This window comes from Nomia melanderi, chromosome 12 (genome assembly GCF_051020985.1).
Source record: "Nomia melanderi isolate GNS246 chromosome 12, iyNomMela1, whole genome shotgun sequence".
NCBI lineage: Eukaryota > Metazoa > Arthropoda > Insecta > Hymenoptera > Halictidae > Nomia > Nomia melanderi.
Genome location: NC_135010.1, coordinates 15,160,295 through 15,177,284, shown reverse-complemented (window position 1 = coordinate 15,177,284; position 16,990 = coordinate 15,160,295). Strand labels below are relative to the sequence as shown.

The 16,990-nt window shown below is 55.4% G+C and overlaps 1 protein-coding gene across 5 annotated transcripts in view; it reads right to left on the bottom strand.

The window, feature by feature from the left end:
* Positions 1-16,990, bottom strand: part of LOC116433621 (uncharacterized) — a 114,423-nt gene that overhangs the window by 58,734 nt on the left and 38,699 nt on the right. The window lies entirely within an intron of this gene.

Genomic DNA, 16,990 nt, shown 5'->3' with positions numbered 1-16,990 from the left:
GGTCGCGGTCGAAATTCTGACAAAACCGGGATATCCGCGGCGGGCAACTTTCATTAATTACAGAAGTTTCGATGATCGGGGGATCCGATACACCGGTGTCACGCATGCAACGTTGCTGCAGGCTCGCCTGCGCTTCTCTGTCTCTTTGTCTCTCTCTCTCTGTGTCTCTGTCTCGCGCGGTATCGCGATCGATCGCCTCGCGATTGCTACGTAGTTGGGTAAACGATGAACATCTGCGACCCGGCTATCTACGATACTGCCCCGGAACGTGGAACCGGGAAACGTTCGAGCTGAAGCTCGCCTGTTCGGATACTTATGCTAATAATAATATTAACTCGCGGTACGCTGTAAACAAGACGAAGACACTTTGTCGTTGCTACCGCGGGGCAATAAGAGCTGCACAAGCGCAAACTTGTAGGCTGAATCGTAGTAGCCGAGGATCCAACTTTCACCGGGCAAAAAAAGAAGCGACGGGAAGAAAGACAGCTGAGAATAAGGATTTCGATAGTTTCATAGGAGATTCGACCACGACGTGTTCTCGCACAGAGAATAAAAGCTGAACAGCGAGCGAAAATTCGAAGCCTGACACGATTGGAAATTGAAAGACGAGCGATAGGAGAGCCGCGGCAGCGAGTCGACCTATGCGCAATATCGATCTCACGAAGACAGAACTCAAAGGTGGTCGGAAAAGTGTACGTGGTGCCGCGTGACCCGACTCGAACGTTATTATTGGTACTCCGGCGACATAATCGATCGCAGCCGGTCGCAATGTGCGGGAGAAAAATGCGCGAGGCGGGCGGACGGCTGGTCGGACGGGTTGCTCTCGGCACACGCGGTCTCGTTTCACCGCGAAAGTCGTGTAATCCGTTCCCCGTGGCACGCGTGGCCGCATACGTACGTAATATATACGGGAAACGTAAACGCGAGACCGAGCTCGATCCACGGCCGCTGAAAACCGTGACCCCGATTCCCCTTGACGAGCCGACATCAGCGTTTCCAGCGTGCCAGCGACTTTTCGTTTCCTTTTCCCTCGTCGCGTCGCTCCGGTTCGATCGTCGGGAATAGACCTCGCGTGACTTCCCGGACGATAACAGTGCTCGAAAGTTGCCGATCGTGCGCCGATTTTCGGTACGTCGAACACGCGACGGACCCTTTATCCGGCTCGAATTAATATTCCTCGAAACTATCGAAACTTCGCTTCCCCGGCTGTTGCGATCGAACGCGATTATTTCTGGTTACGATGGCTCGCGAGCGAGATCGACGGAGTTACGAGCCGCCGCCAGAAAGAAATTTAATCATTCCTTCGATGAACAATGAACCGTAACTGGAACACAGGAATTACGCGCGAAATTCGTACGTATGCATGAACGCTCCAACTTTTCCATAGCCGAAGTTAACTCATGTAATTGGGGGGAAATTGAATGGCCCGCATTGTGTTCGATTCCCTCCCTCTTCCCTAGATTGCGAGTATTGTAACCGGTCAAATATATTTCATCGCGGGATGCATTGTGCTCCGAAAACTCGTCGCCGCCGGCGCAACTTGTTTTCCACGAGGTTTTAACCGAGCTTTGACAAATCGGGTCGTTGATCCCGATGCTACGAGCGGTCCCGGGCCCGAGAAAACCTATCCCCCGTCGCAGCGACGGGGAAGTTCCCTGTTATTCGTCAAGGATCCGCGATTACACGGCCAGGGCCGAAATTTGCCAGCGACAACACGTGCATTGTGCCCGGGGACAATGCTCGGAACGGAGGAGAAAGGGGACCTTTAGGGCGGCGTGCTGCGCCCGGTAAATCCGTGCAACAGCTGGAATCGTCGCAAACGACGCAGAAGCGTCCCGAGCCGGAAGTGAGGATCGTTACGCGGGCCGGTCAGCTTATGTAGAAATTTCGCGTGGCACCGAATTCCTGCTGCCCGCAGGCTCGCCGCGCCCATGTGGACGTATTCGATTATCGAGGCGTCGAAAAGATGGAAGCAAAGAATGGGCTCGCACAGCGAGGAGAATGAAGAAGTGTAGAGAACTTGGAAGCGACGCTCGAGAGCCAAGTCCAGAAAGCAAAAATCGGGAAAGTTAACCTTTCGGCTTCTGAAACGATCGTACAACGTGTTCAGAAGTTATAAACAGAAGAGCTTTACGATCTAGGGAAAACGAGTAGCTAAAGAGAATATTGTTTATTCCATGGAAATGCAGAAAATTCCGAATATGCGAAAGTAATCGACTTCCAAAACAGTAGTGTCAGCTAACGAGAGAATAAGGAGCGAAGCTGTAACAGCTGGATGCGTGGACGGCGACAACGCCGAGTCAATCGAGCGTACAAAAACGCGTGAATCGAAAGAGAAATACCGTAGCCACAGAAGAATTCCAGCAATAGCGAAACGTCCGAGCGAACCCGAGACACGAGCGCGCTCGAGCCGGACACCGCAAACCGAAACGGAAATCCAGCCGGGTACAGGTCCCGGTAACACAATCTCGTAGCTGGCGGCAGACTGTAATCCGCATTCGAATGCAGTCCGCGAGACCGTGCGTTGAATAAGAGGAGCCTCGGGGCTGGCCAAAGGGTCGGACCACGCGTAAATACGCTTTCCGCAGTGACGTCGCTTTCCTTCTATTCGACGGGCCGCCGGGCGAGGGACGCGACGAGCATTACGTCACCGGCCGTTTCTAGAGGAGAACCTGCCAGACCGAGCAACTGGATGGTCTCCGAAAAGTATCTCTTTCTTCCGCGGACAGGAAGAGCAGAAGGAAGGTCGGGCTTCGAGCAGGTACGCCGGAATGCCTTTCGGCGGCGTTGCACCCCCGGAATTTCTTCCCACGGCCGGTACACTCGAAATCCGTCTGCGCTCTGAAGTGCCGTGCCGCCGCTGCACGACACGCCCTCCGACCCCTCTACTCACCTCTTCGACACACTAACTGCCCAGGGGTTCAATCGACTTTTTCGAATTCCTCTATGGAAACTGCCAGCTCTCGTGAAACCTACGCGTGGGTTAACCAAATAAATTCCAGCGATCTTCGATTGATTTCCAGAGAAAGCCATTCAGTCATCTCGGACGCTGTTCCTCTCGAAAGGACGCAGGCTGGCGTTCCGCGGAACCAAAGACGGAGTCCGCGAAACGCGACTCAAGCGGTGGCGGACACGCTTAAACCCGCGATTACGAAGTTCCCTCGTAAATCCCGTACACCTGGTCGACTTTAAAAGCAATAGAAAGTACGGATTGCTCTCGGATACCGGCGAGAATTTTTTTCAATCTCCAGAAGAGCTGGACGTCGCGTTGCTCGAGGCACCGGGAACATCGCGGTGATAAATTCGCCCGCGAGTACAAAGCAGCGGATATCTATTTTCCTTGGTGGTCGGAATTCGCTCTTGAAGTTTCTGAACCGATCGTACCGCGAGACCTGCGAGGGAGAAACGCGTCGAATCTAAACGGAATCGATGTTTCGGCGCGTTCGCTGGCTCGAGGGAGACGCGTGTCACGTATCGTTCCGTTACATTCAGGAACGCCCTTCGATATATTTCGTTCGACACCCGGTGAAATTGAATATCAAAATACTGCATCCTCGATATCGGAAGATCGTCGAGGAAGAGACGGCGAAGACGAACGGGTTCACCGGAAAATTAGAATCGACTCTAACGATCGTAACTCCCACGATCCTTTCGTTGCTCTCGAGGTCTGTTCAGGTTTAGGCTCGTTTCGGCGTCCTCTAATCAACCAGGCGCATGTACCGGCAGAATTACTCCTTGTCCGACGTTCGATCGAATAATTCGACTTCTCGGGTAATCCCCTCGAGAAACCGAGCCACTCGAAGGTTTCGGGAGCGCAATTCTCGCAGGAGAGCCCCGCGTTTCGTACTTCCGATGCGGATAATTGGATTCCCGTGGCCGGCGTTTGTTTGACTTGCAGAGCGATGCATATTTTACGCGCGGCCGTTGATTACACGCGCGTTCGATGAACATAGAATATTTCGTAATGGACTTCTCGCGGCTGTGACGCCGAAATTCCCCGGTAAACACCGGGAACCGGGCCACGTATGATAATGCATGCAGTCCCGATGAATAATACAAACGCGAGGTGCACGACGCGGAAGCCGGCCCGCCGTCAGGAAGAGAGTTTTCCGAGGAAACCAGCCAGCTTACCGGATAGAATTAGCGAAGCCGTTGTCGGCCGCGCGATGGCTGCTAATCGACCGATACGTCCCGGCCGGACGGCGACGGCCCTTCAATCCGGTCGTGCCCGTGCAACGCTTCGCCAGTATTTTCGAAAAATGTCTCGCTCGAGCTCGCGCCTGGCTGAAACATTAATGCCCGCCTCGGAAAGTGCGGGCTTCGCGCCCTGCTCTATGTTTCATAGGTTTTTCCTGGACGCGCTCGTTCCTTCCTCCGTCTGCTCGCTTGTTTTCATAAATTCGTCGCCGGACTATCGGCAGAGACGACCGTAAACGGAATATCGCTAAGCCTCGCGAAGGGAACCGAGGGAAGACGCGCGAGTTTCGAGTTCGATGGAAGAAGAAGATTTTTCGATAGAAAAGTACGCGATTCCGTGTTATCTCTACCGAAGATCGATACTCCGGCGCAAGGAATGGCCAGAGGAATGATTGCAAAGATAATATTTTCGTTGGCTGTTTCTCGATTCAATTTACCCCGTCACAATGAGACGAGCAACGCGAACGCCGCGCGGAGAAGGGAACGTCTCTGTTACGACGGTCCCGGACGAAGATTCTTTTTATCGGTCCGCCTATTTCTGGCCGCTTAATCGAGCTTTTCTTTACGTTCTCCTCTCTCCTGGGCGTCCCTTTGTTCCGGCTTCGATTAGTTTCCGGGCTTGAGTAGGGTCAGGGTTGGCGAGCACGCGTTCGGAATAAATTTCGGCTCCCGCCGGCAGGAAATCCTTCCGGCAGCCGTGCACTCATTTCCGGGACGGCTCGAGGAGAAGCACTCGACGTCGAGAGACATCCTCGATTTTCGCCTCGACAATGACCGGCCGCAACGCTCTCGAAAGCTTCCCCGAGGACGATGAAAAAATCTGAACGGTTCGACGGGCGAAACTCGTTGTTGCGCTCGGGTGTTGTTATTTTCCGCGGAAAATGCGAAATCCGAGACGGATGGCCGGCAATCGACGATTATCCCGCCGCGACGAATAATTCTCGAATTTTCGGGAATCCGACTACGCGTATTTTCGTTTGATACCATTAAACTGCATTTCACGATTCGTCCCTCTCTCTCTTTCTGTCTCCGTTGTTGCATTTAATTTTGTTTCGTCGTTCGTCAATCGGAAAATATCGCGGAAATATCGCATAAAAACACGGTTCTGCTTAATCCGCATTCATTATTCTTCAGCGTTCGAACCGTGGCTGACAGGAACGTTAGAAGCAACGTTGCGCGAAAGGTATCAGCTCGACGTCGCGCAATAAAAACAGGCTATTCCCGAGGTAATTCGGAACACGATGGGAACGCGCGTATTACTACACCCAGTCTATCAAAGGATATTAATAGTACCGGTTCGCGGTGGTGAAAGGGAGAAGGGCCGAATTGGCGAGGGTCAGGGCTGAGGTCCGGGCGCAGTGTGCTAACCGTTCTTAGCGTTCCCTGTACGCCGAGCATATAGCGATCGAGCATCGCCACCCCCGAACAACGCCCCGGGAACCGCTCCCTATAGCATCTTGGTATTTGCGAGGAAACCCGGCCGGACGTATCGAACGTTATCGGACGGCCAGCCACGAGATACCGTCTGATTTCTGGCCGTGCTTATTGTACTTAACCTACCACCCTTCCACAGGTATCTGGTTTCCAGTTTGCCGAAGATATGGACTCGGCAGATAGCGCCCGGCGAACTGGATAGAGCGGGGAAGATCGTCAGATAGCTCGAGTAGCGAACGCTGATTTCGGATTCTACGCTCGGCGCCTCGAATGGATCATTCCTCGTTACCTTTGAACGAATAGAACGGAGGAGATTCAAAGGCAGATTCGGTAACGAGAGGTGACTTTAACTCTTAACGGACCGGAAGTATTTCACGTTTACCTACCGGCGAAAAGTACAGTAACATAGAGAACATCGGAGATAAATTCGCAGAAGCGAGTGAGGATGACAGCGATGAAAATGATAGAATGGTCTGTTAACGGTCAATTTGGTAATACATCGAACAGGTGATTTTTCGGAAATTAATTCGTTGCACTTCGGTGCCTCCGTCGATGCGAATGGAACTGCGAGTCGACGGGACAGAGATGATTTTTCTCCCGATGGAATTTTAAACGGTTATAAGATCGCCGAATGCTCGGTTAATGCTTCCGAGTACACGGCGCGTCGCTCGAAAGTGATTCAATTTCCCATTAAGGGTGAACACGTAATAACGGCGGCCCGTATTTTCCAGGGACTTGCGGTGAACACGGCGCGCCGTCTATTTAGCGAGTAAAGAGGCGTTCGTTCCCCGAGCGCGATAAAAACGATTCCGTAACGGCCGGTGTTTGTAATGAACCTGTGGCACGAGCTGAACCCTTTCCCAGCCGTTACCCTTCGACACGGTTATTGGTTCACGCGTCCGACCCGCGTGGAATTCTAATGGGAAAAAACCGGCCGGTCGATCGTGTCCACTGTGATCGGGGAACAATGCCGGTCTCTCGATTGTTGAACCAGTAAACAAGTCCCGGCCCCGCGAGAGCGAAAACCGTTTCGGCCGAATGTTTATCCAAACCAGTTGGACGAATCTTATCGCCGGTCGAGAACGAGAATCGAATAGAATAATTGTCCTAACGCGAGGCAACGACGCGAAGACCCAAAGTCTGTAACTTTGAAACGGTACTCCCGTTTCAGAGGGTCGAGTGACTCACCGGTACCATTACGCGTCGCTTCACGGTTTAAACGTACCACGTATCGGATCAATAATCGGCAAAGAGAAATTTTAATTGGTCGGCCGAACAATCGCGCGAAAGGATTTTCCCGAAGGAACACGCCCCTCGCTCGGGGGCTTGGATTGCAGGAGGAAGCGCCGTGAAAGCCACCAATCTTTGATAAGCAACGTTATTCCCGGAGCACGACGCCGGACGTGTTCTCGACGGAAGAGAAACGCTGTAAACCCGGCGCGTCCGAGCTTTTTATTCCGCGTCCATCCGGCGAAGAACGAATAATTGTCGCGCCTCGATCTCTCTTGCGATTCTCACGTCCCCATAAAACTGTCCATAATATCCGCGGCCGTGGCGAAATGGGACGCGTTCGGCCTCGCGTCGTCCGAACGATACACACACTTTTCATATAAATTCTGACGGTAATCAATTTGCCGGAGCAATTCAGCCGGCCGACCTCGTCCTCGCTTTAACAGCTTCCCAGCCGTCCTCCGCGGGGGCCGGGTCGCGTTTCGAGCGTATCGCGCGGCAGATTTTATTCCTCCGCCCATTCGAATCCGCGGGCCGAGCTGGTTGGCCACGGGCCGCGACGATTAACCCTGGAGAATTGGCGCTGGGTCGATTCTGACCCGTAACGTAGCCTCCCGTACGCGTCGAGCAGATTTCCTCGCAACGAAATTGCCTCTCGTGCGCGTGTTTTCGTAATCTACTCTGGAAAACGGACATCGCGCACGATGCTTGTGCACAAGAGGAAACGCACCGGTTAATTAGAGGCGATGAGCATTGTTTTTTCGCCGGTACGCGGGCAAAAATGGAAATTGCACGCGATAGCTCCGCGAGAGAGGAAATGGTCCGGTTAATTGCGGACGAGGAACATTTATTTTCGAATAAGCCGGGTCGACGGGGCACGTCGATAACGCGATACCCTTCAATCTCCGCCGGGAGGTTGGACGGAGAGCTGCGAGCTCGACAAAGACGGTGCCACGTGTCCGTGGCCCCGCGTTCCGCCGACATTTAGGATGGCCGCGTACAGGGAGGATCGGCCGAACGAGAACTTCTGATTAAAGTGAGTGCAGCCCGTCAACGAGATAGAGTATCGCAAATAGAACCGCTCTCATCGAAACAAGACCTAGCCTGTCCGACCCGGGCTCGCATCGCTGCACGGGAAAGAGAGGGAAAAAAGCACGCCGATATTAGAATATTACTGCATCGGGAATCGCATCAGCGCGAGCTCGTAGTCGGAAAAATTGTTTGCCTGCGCGCGGACCGGTAATTGCGCCGTAATCCGCGCCGAGGAAGAAGACGAAACTGCGCGAGCTGTTGTTCTCCGAGTTCCAAAACGACCAAACGGAGGACCGACGCGATCTTCGGCATTTTTCGAGCGACGGACCGCTCGCGATTCGGATCGGATTAAAGAATTAACCGGTTTATTACCGAAGAATCGAATTCCGTGGAACATTCTTCCGTTCGTCGAGGTTCCTGGCATTTTTCCCGAGGAAAATCGATGCAAACCGGATTTTTCAGGTTGTTCGCGACCCCCGTCGACTCCTCGGTTTCATCGACGGCCCGCGTTCCTCGGGAAAATCCGGGCCGCGCTTTAATAAGCCGGCAGGGTGTATCGTTTCGGCCCCGTTAAATAATTTCGAGGAACGTTAAAGAGCCGACCCCCTAGGTGGCTCGTTTCCCCGGACTACCCGGGAAATTAAGACTCGTTACGGATCTCCCAGGTCCTCCGCGCGGCAGCCGTGCCCCGAGCTTCCCAGAAAACGAGGTCGTCTTCCTGCGACCGGACAGCTTCCGGTCCCTGCCGCGCTCGCAGCGTGTATCGATCGGGACCCGCGAGATTGACGCCGAGAAAATGCCAATTAACGTTCGTCGCTCTCTCCCCCTGCCCTCTCGCTCTCGCTCCCTCTCTCTCCTGCCTTGACGAGGGTTCGCTACGCGGGGGAGAATCGATTAACGCGTCAGAAGCGAGCTCAGAAATATTGGATCGCTGGTAGCGCTCGCGGTTCATGGAAGGGGCGTAATAAAAGATTCCGTGGTCCGTTAAAATCACGGTGGAACTGCGAGCAATGACGAGATTCCTCGGAATTGGAGGATGAATCCGTTTACGCGACGCTTGGCTCGCGAGAAATATCGAGCATCACGGTTTATTGCCGTTGAATGGGAACGAGGCGGCGTGTCCGCGCGTGACCTACTGTTCCCACCGCTCGAGGATACCGTCGCGCGTCTGTCGGCAGGTAATTCAGAGATAATCGTCTCGGAAAGGAAGTATCGCGCGATGAAATCTCGTTCGACGTTTTTCGTTCGTACGCGCGCACGGAATCGCGCGTTGCAACGTCAAACGCCCGTTCGCGTTTCGTTTCGCGCGAGAAGCTGAATTCTGGGACCGTCGAGCGAGCAATCGAAAGCTTTGAAAGGTAATCCATCGTTCCCCGCGCCTCGCGAGCGACTGTGTCAACCGAAGTAACAGGTAAACGCGTGAAAAAGGCTGTATACGTCGAGAGCGACGCACAAAAGGACGCGCGGCGTCGGTGAAACGCGGACTGCGAGTCCCGGATGGGAGAATTTAAAGTTTCGCCGTCGGCCGCGTACGTCGCGGCACAAGTTTGATAAAATCCTCGCTTCCCGTCCGCGCGCCGCGCATATTTCTGTCAGTTTTTTGCCCCGCCGTCTAATTTAACTTGCAAATTCACCCCCTCCGTCGAGAGGCTTAAGCGGCGATATCGGCGGGCGCAATTTTAAACACGTGTTCGGCCCGACGGAACAGCTTCGGATCGAATCCGCTGTCGAGGAATATCCGCGGAACTCGAAGCGTTCCTCCGGTGAAATCCCTTTTCCAATTGCACGGGAATTTTTCAGCGCGGAAACGCCGCGTTACTTCCCTAACGAAAAATTACCGTGGATATCGCTTTGAACATTATTTAGCAACGATTTCAGTCGACTTTGATTCGTGAGATTCTGCGAATAGTTTCCTAGGGACGATAGAATAAAATGTAGAGCTTTCGAAGAGCTTCGTCCGCAAAGGATTAATACACTCCGGAGAACTCGAAGCATCCGCGGATCGACGGTGCAAAGAAACGAGCTCGGGAATCTCGAATTCGATCTCGGGCCATCGACGAAAGTTGAGTGTTCGTCGAACTAAAAATCAGCGATTTCCTGCTCGAACCGTCGCGCCGGCGTCCTCGAGGATCGTCGTTAGGCGTCCCGACGTCGGCTGAATCGGTTCTGTATCTGGTTTTCCGCCTCGGACGAGGCGAATCAATTTTCCGTCGGTCGAGATCTCTCTCGCTGCGTGCCGACCGAAGAAAGGAGGATGAATATCGACGAGCGGCGACGGGCAGCGCGGAAATTGCGCCCGGGGGCGAGGGGAGGCAAAAAGAAAGGGGCAACGACGACGCGGGAATGGCGCGACAGTGACGAGGCACGTTCGACGGATAAAACTATCCGTCGAATGATGCGGCCGCTCGGCCGTGACAAATTTCTCGCGGATTATTCGAACGTGCGCTGCACCACGGAATAACGCGTTCCCTTCGACACGCGTCCAGTGCTCGATTCCGCTTTTTAATTCCTCGTTACTGGCGCTAATCGATTCCGATAGAAAAGCTGATTCGAAACGACGCCGCGCTTTGAACCGATACGACCGTTTTCTTCGCCGATACCGAAGACCGCGTATGAAGACTTCTTCTTCTTCCTCCTCCTCTTCTTCTTCTTCTTCTTCTTCTCTTCGTCCGAGGAGATTACGGTGCTGCGACTTGACAGTCGTTCCTAGCGATGCACCATATAGGGATTCGAACATGCTACAGGTGCAGGTAGCTAGCGGTCATCTAACAGTAAGAGAGACCGGCCAAGACGATTACAGCCGGCCGGCGATTCGGAGAGGATCGAACGATCCAACTCGGAGACGAATTAATCCATTAAAATTCGCCGTCCGAACGTTCGGTTATCCCGGCAAGATCTCGATCTCCCGGGAACACTTTTAATCTGGGTTAATCCGGGAACGGCTCGGGTTTCCTCGGCGATTCGTAACTGATACGCTCCGCGGATCGTTGCCAATCATAATTTATCGCGGCCCCCCGGGGGGAGCAGGGGATCGGAGCGCGAAACAACGAAGATCAAGATGCGATCGGCGCCGGAAACGTGCCGTACACTTTTCTCCCGATAAATCGGGTTATTTATCGCGCGAACCCGCTCGGCGGTAACAGTCTCCGCGAGACCATGCAGCGCCTCTATTTCACCTGATCCGACCCCGGCCCGGAAAACTGTATCGTCTCCTTCCCGGCCGTTTCCCGTCCCGAGGGCGAGGGGAAAACCGGGTCGGCCCGGAATGGACGAGCGGAATGGCTTCGCTCGCGAGATCCCCGCGTTCCCGTCGGGCCGACCGCCGTATTTCACCGGGACGAGGATTAAGACGGACGCGCAACGCGGCTGGGGACGTTCCGATTGCAAATTGGAAGGCGCGCTCGCATCGATAACGCGACAACGTCGCGGCACCGGCCGTTTACCGCCGCTCGCCGACGGGGAACCGCATAATCGGGGTAATCCGGACACACGGCGCTCGTTTAACTGCGCCTTTCATGCCCGTCGCCGTCGTCGACGTCGCCGATATGGCCGACGCTTCCGTGTCCTCGTTGCCTTTCTTCGTTGTCCTCCCGGTCCTCGTAAAACCGAGTCGTATCCAGTGACCGACGCGCGTACCGACTAGTCGGATGACGGATTTTCATGCGGCAGGGTGTGGCGTGATTCGACGCGCCAACCGTTCACTCCGCGCTCCTCCGTCCCCGTGCACGTACCCCTCCGTTCGCGTTGTTAAGCGTTATTATTGTTGTTTATTATACGTGACGAATCCATTGGAGACGCGCGCGGAGAAAAACGGTAAGGGACGTAACTGCCGGAATAAATTACCCCGCGAAACGCGACGCTAAGCTTCTGTGACCGGCGCGATTTACAAAACGGCGAGGGCATTCCCGAGCGGAGTTCCAATGGAAATTTGACGGAACGGCGTGTTGCCGGCCGCGTCGGTTGGAAATCTTTGTTCGGGACTCGGAGCGCAGGACGGAACGGATACGTTGCCGGGGAAATTGGAAACCGATAATCGTCTTCTTCGCTCGGCCGACGAGTGCCGGGAGCGTGGAAAAATGAGCTCGAAACAATGGTTGTTCGAGTCGCGTCGAATTCGCGTTCGAGGGGTCGTAAAAACTCGGCCGAGCACGGACGCCGGAACGTTTCCCGGAGCGATCGGGCCGATGCAGGAAGCGCGAAACGTGTAATTGGCCCGTGAATCGGAACGAAGCCGAAGGGAAGAAGCGGACGCGCCGGCCGGCCGCTCGCAAAACGAGCACGACGCGTTCCGTTCGTCGCGAAATTCCGGTCGAGGGAGCGTCGAGCCCCGATCGGTTCGCAATTATTGCCGGACGGAACGCGGCAGGATATTGGAGGAGTCGGAGACTTTTTCCACGTTCCTTCGCGGAGAACTATGGTGGAAGGGCACGAGCAATTCGACGACTGTTTATTTCCAGTTCCCGGACCTGTTCAATTCGGTCGCCGCGCGGCGAGCAGCCAGCTGCTCCTCGGCTCCTTCCGGAATTTTGTTTGAGTTCGCCTTTAATGAAAAGCTCGGCGTGCGTCGCTGGGCTCGTTTTCGAGCCGGCCGCGAGAAACTCTCCGTTTCGAATCGCTCCGGTGCTATTTCCCGTGTCGTTTCGATTCCAACGGCCGCGAGTCGAGCGCGACCTCCATCGATCTCCATCGAGCAGACGCGAATTATCGTGGACCGTGCGTCATCGGCCGTCGAAGGGCTTAGCGGTTCGACCGGTGCCAATATCCCTCGTAATACGTCCGATAAAACGTATTAACAAGAGAAGCCCGACGGTTCATTCTTTCTGCTCGCCGCTCTACCGCGTTAATTTCATCCGCCGAGTTATCAACTATCGAATTCTCGGCTCGCCTCGACCGCGGTGTTTCGTTCGAGCCGGAAGGCATTAGCGCGAGGTCCGCTCGATCAATGGGAAATACGTTTCCACTCGACTTCCAAATGCGAATCAATATAGCGTAGCTATTTCGTGCGAGCGGGGAGAAGGGAAACAGTGGTTGACATTTCAGCGCACCGGCTGGTAAACTTGGACCCGCGTGGAAAATGAGCGGATAATTTAGAAGCTTGCCTCCGAGCGCGCTCCGTTCTACAACAGAAAAATACCGAATACTCGCGATTCCCGTAAGCTTCGAGCGACGACCGGAGATTCATCGGCAATAATTAAAACAGGCGCGGAGTCGATCGGCACGCTTTCGATCCCTTCTCCTGCGGCCGATTCCATCCGTTCTCTTCGTAGCGAAGGTTCGAGGTCGACTCGATTCGATTCGTCGCGGCGGTGGCCCGTCTGCATTCCTCCGCCGAGGAAAGTCATTCCGTGAGAAAACGCGCGCACGGTCGACGCGGAAGTCCCGCGCGTCGCATCGATCCGCCCCCGTCTCCGACTTTTCCGATGGCTCGTCCACGCGAGACCGCCGGCGACGGCCCATCGAAAAGGCGATCCGTTATTCCGGGAATGGGCGGCCGCGAGCCCGTATCATGGACCGCGAATGGACCTCCGGGACGTTAATCCACGTTAAAGGATTACACGCGGGGAGCCCGGAACGAGATCACCGCCGCCGCTCGCTCGTGTAACTTCGATAATGGAGGGTCGTTCGGTTTCAATGGGATCACGGCTATCGATCCGCATCGCGGAGCAACAAGCCGAGGACTCGAGCTTTCATAAAAGCTGTCACCGTAAGACCGTATGATTAATCGAGCCCGGCTCCTCGCCGACGAATCACGGGCCTGGGCGCCCGTGTATTTACGTGTTCGCTTCGCAAGGAGATTACCGTCTCGCACCGGCAGCAGCCTGGTGGCCCTCTTCGCCGACGGGAATCCAATTTATCGCGCTACACAGCTCGTTAAGGTTCGACAAAGACGAGGGATCGAACTCGCTCGCGAAAATTAGGGTGGCGCGAGTCGGCCGGGGGTGGTCCACCGTTTTTAACTCTTTGGCTACCGTTGGCGCCTAAAGGCGCTCGGAAAATTCGCTCTGAGCGTTCCGCTGGCGCCCGCAGGCGATAATTGCAGCGCAAAGAAATTCTAATTCTAATGCGATTATTTCAGATTGGTTTAATTCGGTTGAGCTCGGTGTGTTCATGGTTTCGATAGACTTTCTCGGAAATGCCCGTCGACGCAACGTTCCGCCGTGGCCAAAGGGTTGAGAGAGCCGTTACGCGAGAAATATCGTTGCCGCGTGACAAGATAGACGCGCGTGTACGTAGTATCGCGGCCGGGATCGGGCCGAGTTCCTTTTTATAGTTTTTCGGAGAAAACGCGAGTTAATCCGGCCGCTGGTAGTTGCGGTGCCGAAGGAGTTCCGGCTGCAGGGCAACGAACAAGCGGAACACGGCCGGTGAACGCCCCCATCCTGCGATTCCAATTAAAAGCGCAACGGTCGCGGGATCGTTTGAATATTTCATTCCATCGGGCTGCCGAAACGGTGACAGTTTCCGGCGCTAGAAATTACGGCCGGAGACCGGTTTGATTGTCGTTATTGTACGTCTCTGCGGGACGAGCGTTGATCGGCGACGTTTAATGAGGCGGTGATTATCGGGGCTCGCAATTAACGCGACACTTCGCGCCGGCCGGCCTGAAATCGATTCGCTCGGGCGCGTTTCGCTGTCGGGCCGGTCCGGCCGATTCCCCTGCGGTCGGCCCGCGACACGAAACGGCCGGAGATCGGATGCCGCGCGGGGAGAAATCGCGATCGCGATCGCGGGTGTCGAATTGCGGGGCAGATTCGATGACAGCGGTGCGCGCCGATAGCCCGGAATTGTTCGATTGCCGCGCGGACGTTGCCGACGCGGAGGGCGCACGGTTACGAGAAAAACGAGAGGAGATTCTCGGGCCGAAGGGATTCATTGGTCCCGTAACACGAGACCACCGTAGACGCCGCTGGTGGTTTTTTGTTCTTCGAACGGGTAGGACGAGTCTCTAAATCACTGTTATTTCGCCTGGGGAAATGGTGATTGTGCGCGGCTTTTCTTGCGACGGCACTGACATGTTCAATTTTCAAGGTCTTACTTGAAATCCGGCGTCGCGATTATCTTCCCCGGTGCTTCGAATCGTCCTCGGGTCTTACGAAACTTACGGATCGATGAAATTTTAGGTATCACCTGCGCAGTATAGGTTAACGTCGCGGATTCCTCGACTCCTCGGAGGTCCGTCGAGTATCGGTGTCCTCGGACAACGCGGTTTCGTCTCCAGCGACGGGATCACGGGTCCAACGAGGCGACAAACCGGTCGAAGCTATTCGGTCAGCGGCGCGCTAACTTCGTAACGTCGGTGCAGCGATTCAATCGGGACTCTAATCGGTTCGCGGGCCAGCGAGCGCCGGACAAATAGTACGTAGATGGAAATTGCTTCGGCACTTTCGGCAACGACGTCGACGCTGCGGCTGATTTCGCGATTACGCGCGTTTCCTGGGGCAAATTACTCGGCTCGCGGACCTGCGCGGTCGGGTTCGTCGAACCCTGGACGGCTGCCGAAACCGCGTCAACGCGATTTAGCCTTTTTAATTAGGTAAACCGTGGCCCGGCCGCAACGGGGTCAGCCTCGGTAATCGTTCGCCGAAGCGGAGTCGAGCGTCAAAGGGAGCGAAACCGAAGAGGAATCGGAACGTCTATAGGTTCGAACTGCGAGCGATGAATATTCCAGTGAACCCACGGGGCTCGGTTCCGTTCAGTTGGGCATCAGGAGCAGCCGACGCGTCCGCGCGTTCCAGCTGATGGGCAAATAGCAGATTTCCGGGGGCCCCGTTAACTCGCCTCTCGATACCCGACGCGTAAACATTCACGGCAGATGCCTCGGCGACCGACCGCCTCGAGGAATATCGACGCGTTCCTCCGCGGAGGAGCTTCCGCCTCGCGAATCGCCCTCGCGCGTGTTCAGGGGGTGCAGTGCCGTTCGAGGTTCGCCCGCCTCGCTCATCGAGACACCGAAAAGCTAACCACAATGCGAAATAGGTCATTTCATCCCCTAAGATCCACTCGAGCGAGCTCCGCGACTCGAGCGACGAGGAGGCTGGAAAGAGTTTCTAGGTCCAAGACCCTCGACTCGCGATCCCCGGCCTCTTCTTGCTCGTTCTTCTCCGTCTCTCCGGCGCTTTCCCGATCCCCGGTCCGTCTATCTCGGCCGGCCGCTTTTGTGCTGCTCTCCCGTGACTCCTCTCCGCGACAGGTAGCTCTCTTTATCCGTCTCGCGGGCTGGGTCGACAGGTAGCTCTGAGGACGTGGAAGAAGACGCCACACACCGGCCCGCGATCCCAGCATTCCCGACGAACGCGACGCGAGGAGATCCGAGGGGATTCCAGGAGACGAGCCGCAGGCCTGCCCGACGCGGGGGAGCCGAAACGGTCGTCCGGGGAGCAAGAATACGGCGAACAAGAGGCGGAAAGAGGGCGAGAGGATTCTACGAGGGGGACGTTACTTTTAATTCCTGCTAGACCGAGTCGTTCCCGCGTTCCACGAGCGTTCCACGAGCGTTCCACGAGCGTTCCACGGGCGTTTCAGCGTGGCCCGGCCACGGGCGAGAAGGTAGTGCGCCCCTGTCGCGATGGGAATGTTGTCATCCGGTTCATTAACGATCCAACGCGGTCGATGACGTCCAGTATCCGAGAACGCGAATAGGATCCAGCGGGATGCTCGTTGTTTTCTGGGCTCAGCGATACGCCTCGCGACTGACTTCAAAGAACGTGGCCCAACTCGGTTCGCTCGGGCAGAGCGCGGTGCACGCGGTTTGTACGCAGGAATCTTCGGCGGAGTGGAAATACGGTTACCGAAAGAACGAAAGAAAGGAGCTAGAAATAGCGGATTCCCATTATCCGAGCGATCCAGTTGCGCCGAGTTAATCTTGCCCCTCGATGGGAGTCCCGGCGCATCGGAATACCGAGATGGAGCGGTCTCGTCGCAGCGGCCGGATAAAAAGCCGCGCGGTTCGGATCAATGACTCGTCGAACACGGTGCCCGATGACTCCGAGCGCCTCGCGGAGGCTCGGGACTTGAAACGCGGCGTGTACACGGAGGGCCGAGGAAGAGCGGACGAATGCCGTCACGACTTTCGTGCGGCTCGGCCGCGGACTCGACA